This window comes from Poecile atricapillus, chromosome 25 (assembly GCF_030490865.1).
Source record: "Poecile atricapillus isolate bPoeAtr1 chromosome 25, bPoeAtr1.hap1, whole genome shotgun sequence".
NCBI lineage: Eukaryota > Metazoa > Chordata > Aves > Passeriformes > Paridae > Poecile > Poecile atricapillus.
The window spans coordinates 4,242,172-4,265,352 of record NC_081273.1 but is presented as its reverse complement, the minus strand read 5'-3'; the positions used below and the strand labels follow the sequence as shown (position 1 = coordinate 4,265,352).

General features: G+C 44.6%; 1 long non-coding RNA gene across 1 annotated transcript in view; it reads right to left on the bottom strand.

Annotated features, from left to right (window-relative positions):
- Nucleotides 1-23,181, bottom strand: part of LOC131588280 (uncharacterized) — a 63,009-nt gene that overhangs the window by 17,646 nt on the left and 22,182 nt on the right. The window contains exon 3 of the long non-coding RNA XR_009279547.1: nucleotides 9,866-10,057. This is a non-coding gene — a long non-coding RNA (uncharacterized LOC131588280). The remainder of the gene's footprint in view (nucleotides 1-9,865; nucleotides 10,058-23,181) is intronic.

Below are 23,181 nucleotides of genomic sequence, written 5' to 3'. Positions count from 1 at the left end.
AACTCTCATTCCAAATTGGCATTATCTTTTGGGATGATATTTGGGATAAGAACAAATCTCCCCTTCTTATTTCAGATTCAAAGTCAGGTTATGCCCCTCAGCTCGTCCCTTTGCAACTTGTGTGACCACCTGTATTTCAGCACATCATGGAAAAAAAAAAACAATTCTTTTTTTCCTACAGAAGCTATGGAAAGATCCCCTGCCCCTCAGAAACATTCTAAAATTCATTATGTTTCACACTTTCGGGTTAATTTTTTTTAACTAGATCTTCCTCCTGAAAACCACTGGCTCCACCTGAGAAAATTCACAAAATATATATATTTCAAAGTTTCATTTTCTACTTTTTAACTCCACATCTTTCATTCCTAAAGACTCCTATGTGCATCTTTCTGTGCATGTTCAAGCATTCAGTCCATCTTGACAATTCCTGGAATTATAACGTGGATTTTTCTGTTCGATGGCACAGCACTACAGGGAAAACAACCATTTCAAATCCATCAATGAATTCCAACCAATTAAGCCCAAGAAATCCAGGAAAGGGAGGCAATGCAGAGGGAGGCACTACTCAGCAATCCCCATCTCAGGAATTAAATGAATAAAAGCAATCTGAAGCAAAGAGGAACAAAATAGCAGAGCACACATTTCCACTTCCCCTGGCATCTCCCTCTCAATCATCTAAATGGTTCATTTAACCTGTTCCTAAGTGCCCCTGTGGAAAAAAAAAATGCAAATTTTCATCCAAGTAAAAATGACTCATCACTTAAACAGGAGGATCTTCACCCAAGTCAGCAAAGAAGTGCAAAGTGAAATTGGGGATGTAGATAAGCCACAAAGCCACGAGCAAAAGCTGAGTCTACATCAAAGAGCAGCAGAGAAAACCCAGCTTAAAAAATGGTTACGAGTGCCAGAAAGTCATGTCATGGCCTGAGAGATTCTACACTTCAACACCAAAGCATCACCAAGCCCAGATTTCTGCGACCTGCAGCAAAATCCCTCCTGTGGGAGCCGGGCTGTGTGGGGTGGATAAGGAAGGCAATGTTGGGATTTCCCCTGTTTGATTTCCTGTTTCCCTGTCCCAGACTGGTTTGGGTTGGAAAGGACTTTAAATCTCATCCCACCTGCCAAGGGCTGGACCACCTTCCATGGGTGCTCCAGCCCGGCCCCGACATTCCCAGCCTTGCTCATCCATCCCCATTCCTCTGCCCTACAAGCAGCTGAAATCCAGGCCTTTTTTGGCTAGAGAAAGGCAGATGAGAGCTGCTCTCCCCTCCAGACACAATAAAGCCCAAAACACCACGCAGAGGCTTTTAGAGAGCCAGGAGGAGAGAAGGAATTAAGAAATCCAACACCAAAGAGGCCCCAGCAGCACTCGGAGCCGGGTGAAGCCTTTCAGGCCGAGCAGGCCCGAGCACAGATATTATTGTTATTATTTATTACATAACACCCAGGATTGCTGCATTTTCCCTTCACCCACAGCCACCTCCTGGAGCACTCACACTGTCACTGTCCCCATGCTGGCCTGCTTTCCTCTATCCAGGTAAATACAGAGGCCCCATCTCAGAGGCAGCTGAGTACCTATTATGCCCTGCTGTTTCTCCCTCGCACTTATCTTATTATGCCATTACAGCTGCTGTAGGGTCGGGTGTTTTCTATTTTGTGACATAATATTGTGGGCTCCCCCCTCCCCGTGCCCAGCACACGAGGAGTGCTGCTAAAGAGCCCTTCAGGTGGCAGCAGGCAGGGCCACAAATGTGTCACCAACAGGATCCAGGAGCTGCTCGTCCCCACAGATGCTGCAGTGCCTCCCATTTATCCACAAATTACCCCTGGGGAAATAAGAAAAGGCAGCACCGACCCAAAATAACAGCCAACAGCAAATAAAGGCGCTTCAAATGTGCAAATAGAGACAACTTGGGGGCCTAGCAGGATGGATAAGCTCTCCCTGCCTTTTAAACAGAGGGAAATAGCATTTCAGGGCTTGTATTCTCTGTTCTTTCCACCTCCTGCAGCTGAAGGCACCTGAGCAGCAAAGTGGGAAGTGGGTGCTGCCAGGGACAGAGGGGTCTTTCCCTTCCCCTGGGCTCTCTGTGTGCAGGGGAACTTTGGTGATTTTTTTGTCCTTGAAATCCCCCCTGATGTTTTTGTTGCTGGAGAAAAGTCCAAGTGGGCTCTGCCGTGGCCACTGTGTCCAGCAGGAGCTTCCTGTGCCACTCTGAGCCACTGACCTTGAGAGTTCTGAGCCTTTTGGGCACCTGAAGCTGGGACAAATTCCAGTTTACAGCCAGCCCAGGACACGGTGGATGGAGAGGAGCTCAGCAGGAGGAGCTCCCAACCAAACTAAAACAGGACAACAGGGCAGAAGGACTGGACAGACACCCAGGAGCTGGGACAGGGAGAGCTCCAGCCTTCCACCTCTGCCTGAACAAAACACCCCAGGGAATGAATGTGACCTGCAGAATGATCACACAGTCCCTGGGACCCATCCCATAACCATCCAAGCCTTTTTATTTCTATTCCCATAACTATCCAAGGCTTTTTATTTCTATTTCTACATGTGTAGAAGGCATCAAGCACAACCAGGGGGTGATTTACTCAACCAGGGGGTGATTTACTCAACCAGGGGGTGATTTACTCAACCAGGGGGTGATTCAGCATCAACAAAGAGTAAGAAACTCTGAAAGCCATGGAAATTAACTGCCTCCAATTCATGCCATCTTCTGAGCTGAAGCATTGTGTTATTTTTAAGGACAGGTCCCTGAATCTCTGTTTTGAAATTGCTGTTTTAAGGCCACAGAGGAGGAACACTGCAGTGCCACCACATCCAGATCCCAGCTGCTCCAATCCCAACCCTTGGCAACAAGTGCAGAACTCCAGGATCAGCGCTGAGACCATGGCCAAGGGAAAACAAACACATTTCTACCCTATTTTAAACCACAAAATTACTGCCAAACAGTTTAATTATCAAATAATCAGGGCTTTTTGCAATTTTTTTAAAAATAAGAATATAAATTATATCTTAACTGTTATGTTGTATCCATATCTGCTGTTCTGGTTATAGCTGAGCTGCTTATCAGAGCAAAGAAAGAGATATTCAAGTTGATGAAGAGCAAATTCTGCTTTTTCAGCTCCTTCTCCAACTTTATAAAAGCAGGCTGCACTAATCTCTAAATAAATCAACAAAGCTAATTCTTAATTCTGAAGAATATGGAAGATCCCGAGCCAAGGGGAAGCAGAAGAGCATGAGGAGAAATTGCAAAGGGGAAGGAAGGGTGTTTGTGCTTCTCAAATCTTCCCCATCCCTGAGCTCACTGCACTCAGTAAACTCAATAAAAGAATGAGAAAGTTTTTCTCCATTTCAGCTGAGTGTTGAGTGAGTTCCCCCCATCTGTCAGGGCCACTCTGGCTCAGGGATGGGCTGAGGTGTTCCTGACGCTCCTGCTGTGAGTGCTCCTGCAGGCTGAAGCAGAATGTGACTCAGCTCTCCAGGAAAGCTCAATAGGAAATGAAAGCTGTTGACCTGACAGGGCCTTTCCTGGCTCAGCTCAGGCTGGGAGCACGCAGAGCACGGGATCCCTTTGCTGACAGCAACTGCCCCGACTTTGGAGAGTTTTAAAATACTGAGGCTGCCACGGGGAGCTCACTTTGTACCATTTAAGGGCTGAGTTGTGCCAGCAGCTTCTTGTTTAGAGGGGTGAAAACCCCACTGGCAATAAGCTGAGGTGGGATAATCTGTGTGTTGGGAAGAGTTTGACCCAAAAATCCATTTTGGAGCTCCCTGAAAGACCAGTTTGTTGGCTGTTAAATCAGCTTCCAGTCCAGGACCCAGCTCGGCATTCCTATTGTGAATTTTCCCCACAAACTATTTAATTCTATTTAAACATCCCAGCTTAAATTGTACCTGACAGAGATCCTGACACAAATTTCCTCATCTCTGTTTCTGGTTTGCACATGCTGCCAGTGTCTGTCAGTCTTTTCCTAAAGCCAGAACCCCGTCCCAAGATCTGCACTTCACTGAAATCCATGCAGAAATCACCAAGAACAGACTCACAACTTACAGTCATTCCATAATTTTCCATAAAATCATACATTCCTTTGCAACCACTGTAATATCTCTGTTCTAGAGCCTGTGGTGAAGCATCCCACTGAACTGAACTGATGTACAATGATCAATAAAGCAGCGAGAGATGAGAATTTGGGTTATTGTTTCTATTCCTCTTGTAAAAAAACCCAGTGAGCACCATCATCAATGCCCCTCTTTAGGGTGTTTTAGTTCATGAAGATGTCTGAAGTCACCTCCTCTTAAAATCATCCTGGAATGTCACAAAAATGAAATTATTTCAGTAGTTCCTAAGGTTTTTATCTCCCAGTGTGCAGCCCAGGGTATTTTAAGTTTGTCACAGCAGCTTTGTTGCTGTCCCAGGGCTGGTCCCTGGACCTCCAGAGTTAAACCAACAATTCCTTCCAGCCTGAGAGCCAAGACAGAGCCAGCTCCTCTGGGATTTGGGCACTCCAGTGATGATGGAATCATTAAGGTTGGATAAAACCTCCAAGATCATCCAGTCCAAGCTGTGACCCATCCCCACCAGAGCCTTGAGTGCCAGGGCATTCCTTGGGCACCTCCAGGGATGGGCACTCCGGACCTCCCTGGGCAGTTCCAGTGCCTGAGCTCCCTTTCCATGGGGAAATTCCTGCTGCTGTTCACCCTGAGCCTCTCCTGGCCCAGCCTGAGGCCGTTCCCTCTCCTCCTGTCCCTGTTCCTGGGAACAGATCCCAAATCCCCCCGGCTGTCCCCTCCTGCCAGGGACTTGTGCAGAGCCAGAAATTCCCCCTGAGCCTCCTTTTCTCCAGGCTGAGCCCCTTTCCCAGCTCCCTCAGCTCCTCCTGGGGCTCCAGTCCCTTCCCCACCTCCTTTTCTTTCCCTGGACACTCTCCAGCCCCTCCAGGACCTGTTTCAGGCTCAGACTGGACACAGCACTCGAGGTGTGAGCTCACAGAGGGCAACACCCTCCCTGCTCAGCACTGCTCCATGGAGACAGCTAATTAACCTGGCATCATTAACCTCTGCATCCATGCCAGCCCTGCTCTGAGCATCCCAACCAACCCATTTCCAGCTGGTTCCCCCAGTTCAGAGCCCCCCAGCCAGTGGGGCTGAGCTCAGGGCAGTCAGACCCAGCTCAGCACGCAGAAAATGCTGTCCCTGGGGAGGCTGGAGGAGAGACAGGACACAAATCCCTGGTTCTGTGCAGGAAAGGGCAGGACACAGCCCAGCAGCACTGCCAGGAAAAGGGGACACACATCAGGCACATTCCAGAGGGTTCCACAGGCAGCTGAACTCACACAGAGCTCTGAGACTTCAGCTGGACCTTCCAGACCACCACAGACACGTGTGGCAGGAGTATTGGTGAGATTATGGCTCAATCAGAGAGCAAAAATCTATTTATGTGGATAGATACGTATTGATTAAATAGATAAATGGAGGTATTTGATAGATATATCTATACAATTAAAATATATAATATTATATATGTATATAAATACATATTTTTTACAAATCAGCACATCCAGCCCACATATGATCTGTACATCCAGGGAAAGCTCAGCCTGAGATTCTGTTCCAAATTAAAAGCAGCCCTGCTGCAATTAATCACAGCCTGCTTGATGAAGCACACACTGAAAGGACAACAAGAATTCTGGGAAGCTCAGCCTGTCATCTGCAGCCACAACAAGTTTGGTTTAAACCTCAGGACAATGAGGATTTGTCACCCAGCCCCTGGTCTGAGCTGCTCTGAACACTGTCCCCAAACCAGATGGCTCAGAAGATCCCAAAATATCATTTACAAAAGTTTAGATGATCACAAAATGAAATAACATCCGTCCAAAGTGGCTTTGAACACTGAACTCTCACTTCTTTTATTTACCATGATTTTATTAATTACTGAATTCAACTATAAACTGGATTATTTACTTCCTTCCCTCTAATTCCTTCCATTCTCTGTCTCCCCATCCCCATTCTCCCCTTTACACCCTACAAAAGTTGAGTCACCCCTGGAAAGTTTACAAAGCTCTGGGATCATCCTAAATCACGTGAGATGACACACAAGTATTCGTGCTTCTTCCAGCAATTCTGAAAACTCCAGCAGAACTGAACTCTTCCTTCATTTCTTTGCAAGGAGATATTAAAAAACCTCTCCCAGGATTTAACTCACTGAGCTATTACAGTTTTCAATAGAAAAATGTCTTAGTGAAAAACTCCTCATCAGCTTTTGCTTTAAATTAAGGGCTTAGATTTTATCTGAGGCTGAATCCGCTGCTAAACAAGACTTTTCTCCTGGCTCCCAGCTCCTACAGATGTAAAATAAAAATCAAAAAAATAAGAATAAAAAGGTTATAAATATGTTCTAAGGGCAGCCCTTACAATGAAGAAATGTTCCATGATCCAGATGTCTCTCCTAAAGCTCCTAAAGCCTCAGAGGGGTGATATTTGCAGAGTGAAATTCTCCCAAAAAGCCAAATCTGAGCATTTTGCACCAAGAAGCAGAGGCTGAAGAGCCAAGGTTGAGTTGCCTCATTTCTACCAGTCACAAATTAAAAAAAAAAAGACAACCTGCCAGATTTAATCTCATTTTGGGATCCCTTCTTGCCCATCACTGTGTGTGGAAAGAGAACAATAATCCCACCAGCCAAAAAAAAAATGAAAATAAAAAAGTGGGCAGAAGGCAGTGGTTGGGATTTTGGTAGGAATGTCTAAAATAAATCAGGGTAAGAGAAAATTTGGGCAAATTTCTTCCTGGAGGAGCCCCAAACCTACAGCTTGTCCTATAGGGTCTATTTCAGAGGTTCTTTGAGACATTTAGGGTTTGGTAGAACATTTCTGCTGCCTGGTATTATTATTATTATTATTATTATTATTATTATTATTATTATTATTATTATTATTATTATTATTACTACTATTACTATTACTATTACTATTATTATTGTCATTATCTGTTGCCCAATAATTCAAAGAGGGAACAAAAGCAGTAACTAATAAGAAAAAAAAAAACAGCTCCTACTAAAAGATAATAGATGCAAATAGAAAAATGCATATTTATCAAACAAGCAGACAGCAGCAGTGTGACATTTGCAGATTTCAGGACCTTTAAACACAGGAATACTGTCCAAAGAGAAAAAATGAAATTAATTTAATCAGTTCTGTGACTCCACTCTGAGCCAAACCAGAACCTGAAAGGACCTCAGAAGGTCTCTGGTGCAACTTCCTGGGATCCAACCAAAGTATTTTGGGTTTTATCCCATTCCTCATCCACCCTGTGCCTTCCAGCAAGAGAAAATCCTCCACTGGTGTTTATGAAATTGCTGAAAGGTGGGGAAGAACCTTAAAATCCATCAAATTCCAGGGTCACCTCAACCAGAGCAGCTGCTGTGGGTAATCACCACCACCACTGGATTTTCCATTTTTTTTTTCAGGGCAGCAGATTGCACCCTTGAATCCATTTAATTTCTTGTTTAATCACCCATTATTTATACAGAATTCTAAAAGGCATCCCAAGAATAACTAAAATCCCTTGACATGATGCCTTGACTCAAGCTTATTTCACAACAAATCCAGAAATGAGGAGAAAGAACCATGGTTACAGTGAAAATTCCACCCAGTTCCTTCAGAGATGGCTCATCTCTCCACAGCCCTGACAGAAACGCAGATATTTCAGAGGAATAAATCATTTCATGTGGTCAATACTGAAGAAGGGAGGTTTTAGGGGGGATTTGCATGTTGAAAAGGTGATGACTTGGCAGAAAGCTGGCAGGATTTTCTATGCCAGAGGTGGAAATCAGGGTGGTTATCAACAGCAACAGGGGGAGGGAGAACCAGAAACAAAGGCTGGGGTAAATTCTGGAGGAAGAGGAACATGACTTTACCTGGTTTATTGCTCTTAAAGCCAACACTGGCACATTCCTGAGGGGCTTGGGTCCCACCTGTGCTCAGATCAGTTAATCCTACCCAGAATATTATTTGTAATTTATTATTTGTATCTCATTCTTATTCTTTATCTCATTCCTGAGTGGTTTTGCCACGTAAAGCAGGATGAAGCTGGACAAGAAAATGAAAAGCTGGGAAGGATGGGAAAACTACCATCAGTTCAGAGCTCATTTTGATTTTGATAAAGGCCTGAACAGGCCTCTTAAACTTACAGAAATCATGGAATGGTTTGGGTTGGAAGGGACCCTAAATCCCATCCCATGGCAGGGACACCTTCCCCTGTCCCAGGCTGCTCCCAGCCCCATCCAGCCTGGCCTTGGGCACTTCCAGGGATCCAGGGGCAGCTCCAGCTGCTCTGGGCACCCTGTGCCAGGGTCTCCCCACCCTCTGAGCCAGGAATTCCTTCCCAAAACCTCATCTAAAACTCTCTAAATTCCTCTAAATCCTGCAGCAACTGAAAAAGCAACCAGGCCCTAAAAGGTGACACCAGACACGAATGTCCCTTCTTCAAACCACAGACAAAAAATTACAACCAAAAGAACAGGTGGAAACACAATCTGTGAAATTCCATTTTTTAAACCTATAACTCACAGCCAGGTTGAGTCTTTTGTAGTCAAAACAAATGTAAAGAAACAAAACAATGCCCACAATTCTCAGGACATGCCCAAAGTTTCCACACCGACCACCCTGGCTCAGGAAAATCCATTCCTGTCCATAGAAGTGGGAATTCCATGCAGAGCTTGATGAAAGCAATAGAGCAGGTTGCAGGTGTATAAATACAAGTGAAGTTGTTCCACACATCGTTTTCCCACCCAAATCACCTTGTGGCAAAGGGAAATAATGTTCTGAAATGTGAATTAAGGCAGCTTTGAGCACACGAGGCACTTCTGACACGACACCAAAACAGAGCAATTGATCCGAGTTGGAAAGAAAGCAACAATCATGAAAAAACTCTTCTTTCTCTTTCTTGCCAATATTGTCACGTGAAAGTTTCCTGCTGAACTTCCAAAGTTCTGGTTTGGTTAAACTCTGGCCCATGTTTTGAAGAAGGAGGAGTGAAATCTGCCAGCACAAAACTGCCAGAACTCAGGGAAGTCAGGACAGACCCCTGACATTCCCACACAAGAATTCCTGCCTCGCCCCCTGTTCCTGAAGCATCCAACTGATGCTGTGACAGTTTCCATCAGATCAGGGGCTGTCCGTGCACACCCCCTGCATTCAGAACCTTTCCAGCACTCAGAGTTAACCACAAATTTGCCCTGATTTCCTGAAAACCAACATCATCTCACCCATTAGGACAATAATTGCCTGGCTGGTCTCTCACTGCACACTTCTCCCACAGCTTCCCCTGCCTGAATGAGTCTCTCCAAGCAGGCTTTTCCCAGTGGAAGATAAAAAGTTCTTTCATTCCTTATTTCAGACTCTTCCACTTTTAAAGAATCTCTTTTCTACCTGCCAGGCTTTGCTCCTATTGAGTGATAAATTCCATAAAGAAGGAGGAAAGCAGTGCCAGTCCCCTGGGAAGGTGCTGCCCATGGCATGCAGAGCCCACCTGGACACCAAATCCATGGTGGTGGCTCAGTTCTGGGGGTTTGCACACCCCAAAATCCTGAAAAGGCAGAGGGTTGTCTAATCAGTGATTTAAAGTGGAATGGATTTGGGATCAGCCAAAGGTTCATAATCCAAGGGTTCAGCTTTTCCTGGCACAACTCTGGGGTAGCTCTTGTTGCATTCTGGACTCTATAAACCCTCCACAAGTGTGCAGTGACACGCTGGCCACTGGCAGGGGACAAGAACCCTGATTAATGCACCAAATTCTCATCAAATCTGAACGAAATAAAACTTTGCTGACACAATTTCTGCATGTGAGAGCTCACAAGGACTCACCAGGGAAGCTCCAAGCAGGGGAGGTGGTGCTTGCCTGAAGCTCCAGGTGTGATGGAGCCTCTGCAGAGCTCAGATCTTCTTCCTGTGCCTTGGGCAGGTCTTTCCTGGAGATTTCCAGCCCTGGCTCCCAGCTCCAGAAGAATCCAGGTGATCCTTTCTCTTTTTCATGAGCAATTCCCACTGAAGTTAGTCCTAGGAGAAGGGGGGAAAAAAAGAGATATATTTCTTTCTTTGCAGAACAGAACTGTAAGAGTTGCTCACTGAAATCCCACGAGAAAGAGTGAAATAGGTGCCTGGGACTTGAGCTGACACCACACAGAGAACTTCAGAATACAAGAATGGAATCTGGGGCAAAAAAAAGCATTTTTATATGCTCATATTAAAAGCAGCGTGAACACAAGTTGTTTTGATTAATAAGGAGATAAAATCATTTAAAAAAATTAAACAGAGTGAAGCTTTCCCTTCTCCACCTGAAACAGATCAGACTGGAACACCTCTCCCCCTGCATCACCCTTTTTACAGCAAAATTCATCTCTGGGCCCAAATGTTTCTGCCTTTGCTCTAAAAAAACTTCTTTTTCCCCCCTGGCAAACCACCACATTCCCCTGGCACTCTGGACTGGCCAGACACACCAAATTCTCCCTCAGCTCTAAGATTTCCCTACCTAAAGAGAACACCTCAAGCAATTCAAAGATTTACTCCTAGATTTGGGAGGTCAGAGTGGAGAAGGAGGAGGGAGGAGCAGGACTGGGGGTTGGTGGAGTCACTCAGTGGGCATCTCTCACCAGGAGTGCAAACCCAGAGCTGTGCATGCAGGAAGCTCTGCCAGATAAACCCACAGCCTCAAAAAGCCAAGAAACGAGCCAGGCCTGATCCTGATTCATCAGTATTCAGCCGTGGATTCAGCGGGACAGCTCGGAATTTACACTGGAATAAGGAAAAATCAGGATTAGGCACCATCTGTCTCAGAGAGTGAAGCGACCAGAATTGCTCTGCACATTTGAATCCTCTTCCCCCATTTCTTTAATCTCTTGCACATTCCAGGTTTTCCATTCAGCTCCGGTGACAAAAGATTTTACAAAATGACAGTCCAGATTGAGAGAAAAAGAAATTACAACCTCTGACAAAAGAGATGCCAAACTTTTTATCAACGATAAGTGCTCCTTCCACGCAGACCCGGGGCTGCAATGGTAAATATAAGGCAGATGTCGAATGGAAATTAAACATTGTGCTCCCAGGGTGGCCTCAGCTGCATTCAGAGCTTGATTTAAAACAAGGCCAGAGTTCTTTCATCATTTCTTCAAAAAAAAAGTTTCAAACATAAAGATATTCCAAACAGGCGCATACTTGACCTAGAACTTGGCGGTGCAGGACAATAAATGAGTGTAAAAAGCACCAGCACGGGGGAGAAAAGGCAAAGTGAGCTGTCTGCAGGATGGACTGGGAGAATTTGGTCCTCAAACCACTTCTATTTCGGCATCCTGAGAGTTAAGAGGGAATCCAGGTGAAATATCTTGGCCCCCTTTCTAAATCTCCACCAAAACCTCTCATTTGGGAGGCTCGGCCAGCTCGATATTCTGCAACAGAACCAAAACCAAGCCCAAGGACCCAGCAGTTTGAGGAGTATTTCCCTGCCAGCTTCTTTAGGACTTAAACCATATTTACATCTGTGCAAGCACTGGTATTATTAGACATGATAAAATAGCACGAGACGTTTGCAATGGCTCAGATATTCAGCCTCAAGCAGCAGATATTTGAACGGTCTGCAGTGTTTGCTTTTAATAATTTCTGATCATGTAACAGCTCAGCCAAAAGAACATAATAATAGGCTTGCAAAAATTAAACCCCCAGACTGTTAAATATCCTGCACACTGAGGGCAGAGAGAAGAAATTTAAGGATTGAAAGGATGATGCTCATATTTATAGAAACAGATAAAAGCACAAACCAAATTGCATTTGCTTCAGTTTCACTTTGCTAGATTTTTTTTTTTTAAGTCAAGTTAAAAAAAAAAATAATAATGAAAGTGAAATGAGTGAAATATTTGCATCTTGAACACATAAATATGTTTGCACTCTTCTGGGCAGCTCCCTTTTAGGAATAATTTGCTCCTCGCAGCAATATCACCTCAAACGCAGTAAAACAAAAAAAACTTTTGAGGCCATGACTTTGTAACCTCCCTGAAGTTTTGAGCACGGGCAGAACCGGCCTGTGCACACAAGACAATCAAACACACACTTAAACATCAAGTAAACTCCTGCCTATATTCATTTATTTTCGCCCTCCACCAAAGGAAGAAATTGTGGCAAGGTTTTACTTTGAATGCCCTGACAAAGCAGCACTTTCTGGCACGAGCAGGACACTCATCCCCCCTTCATCTCCCAGCACAAGATTCAATCAGCTGAAACACAAACCTCATTCTGCACTGAGAGATTTTTATTTATTTTTTTTTTCCCCCCCCCAAATAAAACCAACTCGCAAACAGCCTCCCTGGCCTTTTTAAAACCCCGTTTTCAATTGCTTTAAAACATAAAATAGAGATGGATGGATGGATGAATGGATGGACAGCTAGAGAAATGCTTTCAGTCATGCTTCCTCCCCCCCCACAACACCTTTAAAATTGAAAAGCATCAGTATCCAAATAGCAACAGGAAATTTTTACCTTGTGGCTAAATAGCTCACTGTTCACTTTGCAGCTGCCTCTATTTTTTGCTGGGCAAAAAAAAAAAACCAACCAAAAAACAAAAAAAAAGCCAACAAAAAAACCCCCAAAAAACACCAATACAAAAGTCTTTCCTAAGAAAACCAAGCTTTTGACATAAGGGCAGCGCCAAACGCAAACCTACAAAGAAATTTCTTTTTTCCCCCCGTCCCGTCGTTATAATTCCTAATTTTGTGGGATGTATTGCTGGGGCTGTTTATCATAACAGTGTGCAATAAAAAGGACGACTAACTCTTGCAATTTTCTCCCTACTCCTCCCCTTGACAGGGGCCACTGATAGGGAAAGAGGCTCGGAAAAGCAGAGCAGTGAAAGGCTAAGAAACAATAGGCAACCATGGCTTTGACAATGCAGCCCTGAACCCTTTTTGCTCCCGCTGTGACACTTGCATTCAAGAGCAAGGGCGGCTGCCATCATAAGAATGGACAATGGCATGAGGAATACAAGGGAGAAGGGGGGGGGATAGATATATATATATATATATATATTAAAAAAAAAAGGGGGGAAATCAGATGAATTCAGAGCTAAGATGGCAGAGCTCTCACCTTTTCCGCTTTTTTCGAGTAATCTGGATGGAGACGTCCCGCAGAGAAGAGATAAAAAGGGTTGTGCTGAACTGTTGGATGGTTCTGAAGACTTCTGCATTTGCAAACGCATTTTAGAACTATTTGTAGGGGTATATATGCTGCATGCCATCTCTCTGTCTCTGTCTCTCTCTCTCTCCCTGTGTCTCTCTCTCTTCTGTTTTATGTCCTGCTATCTCCATCACACACCTCTAATAGTATGAAGACTTTCTGCCCGTGTAAGTAAGTGAGAGTGTGTGTGTTCCTTAATGTTTGAATCAAGACACACGTCTGCATGCATTTCTAATCTAAGGAGCCTATAGCAGTTACTACAACTATCAATTAGTCAGCAATAGCTCCAGATCCCCATGTGTCTGGGTGAACAAAGGTGAGAAACACATGCAAATAGTCCTCCAGCACCTGGGTCACGTACAGTAACTTAGCCAGCAACAAATAATTGCATCTGTTTCTGCCTTTTTTTCCGTGCTCCTCGCTCGCTGGGATGCAAAGTTCCAGGTTATTAATGTGGAATAGCAGCACAATTAGGCATGGCACTGTCTATTTTCAGCCCAACGACACAATAAAAGGGAATTAAGCTGAGCTGGGATGGGAATAAACGGGGGACTTTAAAGGGTTTAAAGTCAAAGATGCTCTGAGCTGTTGCAGTGCTTCCATTTTATTTTATTTTTTTATTTTTTGGAGCAATTGTTTTGAGTTAAAGGATGCGAATGATGTAAGATGTATTTGGTCGTTTCGTATCTGTTAGATAAGAAACTGATTATTGCAGAGGAGACACAGTGGATGCCTAATTTCCTGAAGTTAAGTCCATAAAGAGGGTAAGCTAAATCTGTTACTATTTTTTTATTAATTAAGAGACTGTTACTTCTAAGATCATTTTAAGGGTGTTTTTTTCAGATGTTTTAGACTTAAGCCAAACAATTAAGAAGAAAGATACGGTACCTTTTACTCTCTCCTTCTTCTTAACCTCACAAAAAAATGAGCCTCACCTTTAAAAACTGTCAGAATCAAAACAGGCTAAAGAAATACCCCAAAAAACCCTAAAATAAATTAAATTAAAAAAATAATAATAAAAAAAAATAAAATAAAGCCCTGAACAAAATCAAAAGCAATAAAATGCAAAAAGCTCCGAAATCCAGCACCACCCTGACTCCACCACAAGAAAAGACAGAGCTAGGCTGCGATCCAGAGAGCATTTCAGAGGTGACAACACAGGCTGGGGACAATGTTATTTACACAGATTTGATCAGAGCGGCCACGGGCTCCAAACTCTAATTGAATTTGCAGAAATTATCCAGCCCGCATTTCGGAGTGCGGGGAACTCCGAAAACCAAGCGGTTCCACAGAGTTTGGGGATGAGAATAAGCATCATTTTTTTTTCCCCCCCCTCCTGTAAAATAAGCTCAGAGTCCTGCAAGGCTGCACAAACTCTCTCGTTATCTCCCTTTCTCCTGATCTCAGCTTCCGTGGGAGGCTAATTAGTGACACCAAAGGCAAAATATCCTCGCTGCTTTTGGGCTCGGAGGAACTGAGTTTATTTAGCTTGAGACAGCATAAAGGTAAAAAAAAAAATAAAAAAAAATAAATAAATAAAAAAAATAAATTAAATTAAATCATCTTCAATTTCAAATAACTGATGAAAGCAACCCCTCCCCAGCTCCCTCACCTTTTAGGAACAGCCAGTGGCTGGAAGGTTGGAGCTGCTAACGACACTGAAGGTGCTCAAGATTAAAGGAGAGCTGCAGGAACAGCTTTGCCCCGAGAAGCCCTGGCTGGGAGCATCCCAGAGCTGAGCCTGAAAATAAAGCTGGAAAAACCCCGCTGCTGGGTGGGTGTTGTGCTCTGACCCACCATCCACTCCCAAACTTGGGAATTGCAGGAGAACTGGAGATTCCCAGTCAGGAGCAGCACCTGCAGCGCCCGGGCTCTGCATCCCCGGCTGGACCAGTCCAGCTCCCAGGGCAGGGAAAACCCTCCCAAAAAACTCCCCCCCCAAAAAAACCCACTAAAATAATCTCAACCCTCTCCATGAACAATGAGACCTTCTAAAATCCACGTTCGGGAGGGTATTCCGTGCAGATCGGCAGGGGGAGGGGGCGGGGGATGAGGATAACATTTCCCATCAATGCCGTTTATTCCTCAGTCTCGGGAAAAAAAGGCTTTTCCCCACTTTAGTGGGAATTTCTCATCTCGTTCCTCGGGCCAGGCTCACTGCAAATGTCCAGCTCAGGTGGGAAGGGACATTTGTTTAGGGGGTCAGGCAGAAAGTGATGCCTTTCTGGGGGTGAAAAGTGGTTAAATAATGGTAAAAAATGTCATTTCTCTGGTGATCACTTGGGCATGCAGATCCAGGGATGGGAAAGGAGCTGAGGGAGGAAGGTGGCTAAAACAGAGAGCTGCCTATTCCCAACACTATTTTACATCCAATTCTTCCAGCTTTCAGCTTTCTCACCACAGCCCATTCCCATAAAATAAGCCAGCTTTCTTTAAGATTAAAAAAAGCCCCACACAGATGAATAGACAGCACTAATCAGATGTAATGTAATCGAATACTCTTCTTCATCTAATCTGCCTGCTCTGTGTAATCTCGCTATTCTCCCAGCTCCAGCATTTGTAACAGGCATGACATTGATTCCCATCTCGGATAATGTTATTTCAGTGTTTTATTCTTAAATGAGCCTACAAGTTGGGTGGCTGCTTGGCATTCCAAACTCTTCATCAACTTTGCACAGCGATCTGGGGGTGTAAAGAGGAGCGGGGCTGCTCCTCTCTGCTGCTTTTCAATGGTTTCATCTCCCAGCCCTCAGAGCCTGGCACGAATTTTTATACAGACAAAAGAATTTAACCACAGAACTGCCTGGGATCAACAGCAAAAAAATAAAATAAAAAATTAAAATAAACCCAAATCCCACCAAAGCTCATTTGATAAGATCTGCCCGCAGCCAGCAGCTGGGAAAAGCTGAAATCTTTGCACAGAGAGCTGCTGGGGTTTGTTGTTGTTTGGTTGTTTTTTTTTTAATATTTTCTAAAATGCAGAATGATTTCCTTGAATAAACATTTCGGCAGAGTCCACCTAGGTTTTCCCCGAAGAGAAGGGAAAGCCTGGTGTAATTTTCCAGGACGAGCAGGATTCCCAGCTAATCGGACAAATCGTTCTGCTGGGGGAATGACAGCAGTGGGGAGAACAAACAAACCCTCTCAGACAAACAAATATATTTGAATGTAATAAAAATGTTGACAACCGTTATGTGATTAAAGCAATTGTTTTATTCATTTAAGGCCTCACCATCGGAATAATTTAAAATTAAGTGAGAAACATCAGCCCCTTGGGTTTTGCAGAAGATATTTAATTTGGAGGAATAGTTGTGGGGTTGTCTTTTTTTTTTTTTAAACATAGCTATTTTCAACGTTGCAAGATAAAGCTCTCTCTCTTTTTTTTTTTTTCTAATTTTATTTTAAGAATAGACCCCATTTAGGATTTCACATTGTAAATCTCCCTATGTCTGAATGCTGTTACAAGGTTTGACAATGAAAGAATAATTCATGTCAGACAAAAAGAGCCCTTCAATCAGCTTCATGCAGCTTTTCTCCTGCAGGGCTATGCCAAAACGAATGTGGAATCCTGAACTGAACCATCCATCACATTTCCCGAGTCTTTCAATTAATGACACTGCAATCAGATCGATGGCGTGTAATAAGAAAAGAGCTTTGCATTTCTATACCTATTAATTCGCTGAGTAACTCCAGTGGTAAAACGTGACCAGAAAGGGAAGAGAAAAGAAAATTTCATCCTCCTGGCGAGATTTTGGGGGATGTTGAAGCCACTCTGGACAAGGCTGGGGGTCACCCCAAGCCCTGCTCAGAGCAGAAATAACACAGGTTTGGGTTTTTTGCTGTTTGAAAGCAGCACAGCCTCTCTCTTGCAGACAGGTATTTTCTGCTGCTAACCAAGGGTTTTCTAGGGAGAAACTCTAAAGAGGAGCTTGTTTTTCTTGCAGGCCGGTCAGGGGTGTCCCAGGGCAGGATGTGCAGCCTGTTTTGCAGGCAGAGGCAGTAATTAGCCACCAAATTCCCAGATCACAACACACGCCGAGGATGGAGCTACCTCACGCAGCGACTGAACCTCCAACAAAACGAGCTGGGGAGGGGGTGAGGGCGGTCAGGACACACACACACACCAAAAAAAAAACTCTACCAGCAGCCCTGGGATGAAATTAGGGTGACCTCACGTCGGTGAAGTGGCATAAGATATTTTGGATCGATGACAAAAAATTATCGAGGCTTTGCAGAAGGGAGCTGCCAAGCACATTTCAATTCCCTTCCTGCAGGCGTTGGGGGATTGTTTGGAGAAGCAGAGAGCTGCAGGCAAGGGAAAAGTGCAGCTCACCAGAACACAGGCATGATTAAAAGGAGATAATTTGAAATTTTTTCCTTTTAAAAGGTAGATTTTGTGCCTTAAAATGCCCAGCTTATGAAATACTGCCTCTGAAAACCGAATTCAAACCAAGGGGTTTCTCCACTCTGGAGGAAAGGAGAGATTTGGAGGAGACAAGGGTGGATCACCGGTGGTGAGAGACAAATTTTGGCTCCAGAAGGATCCCCTTGTGTTGCCCTGGACAGGAAACCGGAGGTGAAGTGTCCCCACCAACCCCAGCCCCTCCTCTGGGTTGGATAATTCTTCAACCTCCAGCACTGCCATGAATTTCAGCAGCTTTGGCTTCACCTCAAAGGAAAAGGAGCTGCAGCTGGGACAGGAGATGGACCTGGGTCAAAACCTTCAGAAAAACCTTCTTTTGGGAGCAATAGACTTTCAGGGAGGTTGTGTACTCTGCAAGTCTTCAGAAAAGGGAAAAAAACCCCAAAACCAAACAACTTTATGAGAGAAAACAAGGAATGGAACAACAGGAAACAAGGGAGGTTTTCAAGGTTCACTTGCCCAAATATCAAAGAGTGCCCTTAAAGGATCATTTCTGGCTTTTCCTCTTGACATCTTTTATGGTTAGGTTTCAGCAATTTCAAATTTCAGCAATTTCAAGTTTCAGCAGCCTCTTAAAAAAAATTAAAAAATAAAAAGAAAATAAAAGAAAAGAAGAAAAGAAGAAAAGAAGAAAAGAAAAGCAGAAGAAAAGAAGAAAGCTTTGTGAGTGCTGCAGCTGAATGTGCCCATCCATGCCACACACAGGGAGCCAGACACAGGCTGAGCACCCAGGATGGGAACTGAAAACTCCAGCGAAATGGGACGGTGCCCATGAGCTGACTTGCAAAATAACTGCAACTCAAGCACAGTCTGAGGTGCCCAGACAAAGAACAATAAATAAATAAATCATGTCGAAGCAGAGACAATCCCTCTGCAGTAAAGCAGGAGAGCTGAATGCCGGCTAAAGAAATCTGAAAAAATGAAATGTGGGATGAGGAGGGGCGAGGCTGAAAGGGACTTGGAATAGGAAGGAAAATGCAAAATATTTATAGTGCACATCACCACATCTCGTCCTCTGCTGTAGGGGACACAAAGACACAGCTGTAGGTGTGTCAGAATCCCTCAATATTTTGGAGGAGCAGGTTTTGGACCTCAGTGACCCCCAAGGAACAGCCACACCACCTCTCCTGACCCACAGCAAAACAACCCTGAGTGGTTTGAGGGTGTCAGCAGCTCCACACAGGGAGGTGTCCTCAATCCCAGGGGCTGGGGGGCTGCTCCTGCCCTTACAGGATTCCCACAGCTCATCCATGCCCGGAGATCTCCAGCTCTGGGCAGTGCCCTGTCCACTGCAGGGCACAGTTTGTGCTCCGTGCCTCAAAAAAGCACAAATGTACAATAAAGTACAAATGTACAATAAAGTACAAATGTACAATAAAGCACAAATGTCAGCGAGCAGCTCAGGCAGAGAGGAGAGAAGGGTGCTGCTGCCTCCAGCCATGATTTCAGCCCTGGCTGCCTTCCAGGAGCTCACAGAGCTTCACAAGGCATGGGCAGCCTTGCTTGCATCTGCTTCCCTCTGCTGTAGCTGCAGACAGACTTGCACACTGCTATTTTCTAAATTTTTTTTTCTGCTTTTAAAATAGGTTTGGATAAGATTTTGGGAGGCTTTCTCAGGCTCCTTCTCCTCCTCTCTCTCCAAGGAGCTTGGGGACCGATCACTGGAAATGAATTTGATGAAGAGAAGGCTTCTCTAACTGCTTGCCTTGCTCAGGGCTGGGGCAAAGGCAGCATCTGGGCTGGTGGGGGAGCATCTGTCTGCAAAAATCATGGGGCCCCTGCCAGCAGAGCCAGGTACCTCCCTGTTTCTGGACAGACAGGCAAAAAATCCCCACCTGGACTGCCCAAATCCATGGCCAAACCCAAGCTTTGGGAGCCAGCCCTGGGAATTCGGCTGCCAAGGTGCAATCCCAGCATTGCAATAGTCATTATTCCTTTTTTCGACTAAAAATTTTCCTTTCATTTTCCTTTCCTTCCACTAAAACGGCATTTTCTCCACGCTCCTGGTGCTCCTGCCCGTGATTAATACAACAATTACAGGTCATCATTAAAGCAATCAATGCAACAAGGGCGCTGCTCCTCAGCCAGCACCTGTAAAATGTCCCTGGTGCCTCCTTATCTGGGAATCCAACCTCAGCTTGCTCCAAACCCAGAGTGCTGCAATCATCCCTTTCCATCCAAACAGAAGTATTCCAATATCTGCCTTTTGCAAATAATTATCTGGCAGCACCAATGTTATTGAAAGGTAGATGAGAAAATGAGAGGGGAAAACTGAAGGTGGGTGAGATCACAGAATTAAAGGATGGGTTGGGTTGAAAGGGACCTTCAGAATCATCCAGGTGCTAAAATATTTGGAGGATGTGCATGGAATTACAAGGCTGGAAGTGGCTGGACATGGTTTAAGTTCTCAAATAAAGAGAGGAACATATATTAGGACAATTCTGTATTTTTAGGCACTCCAATGAAACAGGGGGACCCTTTAAAAAGGACAATTTGTGCACTGAGGATTCAAAGCCCAGGGTGGGGTAGGGGTGATCCCAGCTTCCCATTCCTCACCATGACATGCCACGAAATAAAAAAAATCCCATAAATTCTGGTCTGGGCTCTCTCCACAGCCTGCCCTCACCCTCTGATAAAACAATGGAATCACACCCACCAATATTGGCAGCTCCCAGGTTTGTCTTTCCCAGCAGGCCCGAAGGATCTCTGGGGGCCACTTCTGCTCCCAGTTTATACCAAAATGCAGCTCCCAGCCTGGAACACCCTGCCCTGAGCTGCTCCAGGACACTCTCAGCTCATCCCAGCCTGGAACACCCTCCCCTGAGCTGTTCCAGGACACTCTCAGCTCATCCCAGCCTGGAACACCCTGCCCTGAGCTGCTCCAGGACACTCTCACTCATCCCAGCCTGGAACACCCTGCCCTGAGCTGTCCCAGGACACTCTCAGCTCTCCAGCCTGGAACACCCTGCCCTGAGCTGCTCCAGGACACTCTCAGCTCATCCCAGCCTGGAACACCCTGCCCTGAGCTGCTCCAGGTCACTCTCAGCTCCTCAGGCCCATCTGGAACGGGATAAGGACACACTCAAGGGGAGGGAGAGGCTCAGGAAGGAGTTCATTAATTTCCCTCTCTCAATCTCCCTGCTGGGATCTCTGCTCAGAGCCACAGGGCTTGGGGTGGATGATAATCCAGTGGATTTATTTCTCCTTCTGGAGGTGTGGAAAACTGACCCATAGCAGGATTCCAAATGAAATTTGGAGGCTGCTCCAGAGCTGAGAGCAGGAACCAAAGCCCTGCACAGCCCTCAGAGCCCATCACCAGCCAGACAGCACCAATTAGCTCCTGTTCCCTCATCAGCAGTGTGCCCTCAGTCACTTAATTAACAAAAATATTTTAGTGGTGTCAACTTGGTTTCAAAAAGAATCTTTTTACTTTTTATTTTTTGCTTTCAAGAGTTGTGCCTAGAGATGCTGTAAAGATTTTCAGAATGATGGGCTCTGATCAAAAACACACAAAAATCCCCAATCAACTTCTGGGTCTTTATCTGCACCTTCCAACTGCTAAACCTTTAAATTCTGAGCATCACATGTTTAGGGCTGACACTGTGCCCGTGATTTTTGAGGCAAAATTAGTGAAGGAGTCTCCCTACACAAATGGAAACACTTCCAAGAAACTCATTTCTCAGTTCAGATCGTTCCACCTCCAGCCTTGCCCCCTTCTCTTCACTGGTTAAAGAGATCCTGGCTGCAGCATTCCTCACTTTTAATTAATTTCAACTTTTTTATTTACATCTAGACCTCTCCAAGTGTGCAGCCCTTGGATGAGGAACATTAGGATTTCCTACAGGGCTGTGGCAGCCCAAAACTGATAAAACTTTTTGAATTTCCTCTGATGTTTGAAAGTAATCAATTTCCAAAGCCTTGGCCAGAATTTTAACATTTTTTTGCTGATCAGTTTTGTGAGTTCATTGAATTTCCCAGGAGTGTGAGCTTGGGAGACAGTGCTCATGGACAATGTTATTTGTGCTAGATAAGCAAATATCTCATTAATTCAAGTGTGTAATGATTTCCTTCTCATTTTTACCTTGGTTCTCACCCTCTCATTGTTCTTCTCCCTCTCCCACACTTTTAAACGTAACACACAAATAGATTTGCTCTTGGCGGATATGGTGATAACTCCCAGAAAAAAGGAGCTTAATCTTAAATAATGCTGGGATACAGGACTGAAACCAATCTATTCACATTCCTGTGGGCTAGAAAATAAATTTTATTCACTCCAAAGCTGAGAAATGGCATAATTGGGCCCTATCAGATGCTTATCAGATTGATGCCAGTGGTTAGTGAGCCTTAACTGCAAACACAGACACATCTGTGCTCTTTTTCGAGGGAAGTCACCTCTCCTCCAAGGGTACATTAGTCACAGGGAAACTGTTGAACCTCGAGAAATAAAACTTTCCTGGTGGTCACAGTAGTTGCCTGGTGGAAGAGTTTATTACCCTGACACCAGGCTGTAAAATTACCATTATTATTGAACTCTGAAGTGAGCGCTGCTTTTCAGCAGTGGATTACAACTGGCTGAGCGTGCTCTGGGAGGGATTCAGAGCTCCAGAGGCAGAAGATGAGGAATTCAAACTGTCTGGGCTCTCTGGAGGATGTGCAGGAGCTTCAGCACCTGTGTAGCAGAGGCCAAGATTTTTTGGTCGCCCATCAAAATATTCCCAGATCAACCCTATTTAAGGCTTTTATCAAAACCTTATATTTAGTAAAAATCCAATGAAAATAACATCCTCTAAACACTTCTTGTAATCTGAAAACCCAGAATAGATGATCCAACAGAGGGTCTGAGCTCTTGTGTTCGCCCTGAGCCCTTCCTCAGGGAGCAGAGGCCAAGGGCATTGGGGCTCCCTCGTGTCCTGGGCACTCCAGCTCTTTTCCAGCACCACTGGGATATTTCCCAAGATTTTCAATCCAGTTTCTATCAGGAACTCACCTTCAGGAAGAGGTTTGGGAAGAAACAGCTTTGACACCTCATAACTCTCGTTACCTGTGGGCTTGGTGAAAACAGAAAAATGCCTGGAGAGGCCCTTGAGAGGGAAATTTAGCTTGGTTTGAGTAGGTGGGGTCAGCAGTGAGGGTTTAACCCATTTATCCCATTTTTCCCATTGGAAATGTGGCCCAATGAATGCAGCAGAACTGAAAAAACAGCCATCCACAAACCGTGATCAGAGGCTGAGGTTTCTAAACCGTATTGAGGTTGCAAAAACAAATTGACATCAACATATGGGGGAAGTCTGAAGTTGCAGCAAACATTCGCAAATGTGAGAAACTTTGGCATGCAAGAGTCCCCATTAAATTCAAATACACAATGCACAAGATTAAAGTTATTCAGAGGCATTAATGTTTGCAAGATCAGACCCCTGAGATGTCTCTGTGTAGTAACAGTTACTTTAGGTTTAATCTGTTATTGCATTAATATCTATAAAGAGCATATATAAATACAAATCAGATGGCAGCTGCAGTCTTGCTGAAGAAAAAGATTGAAG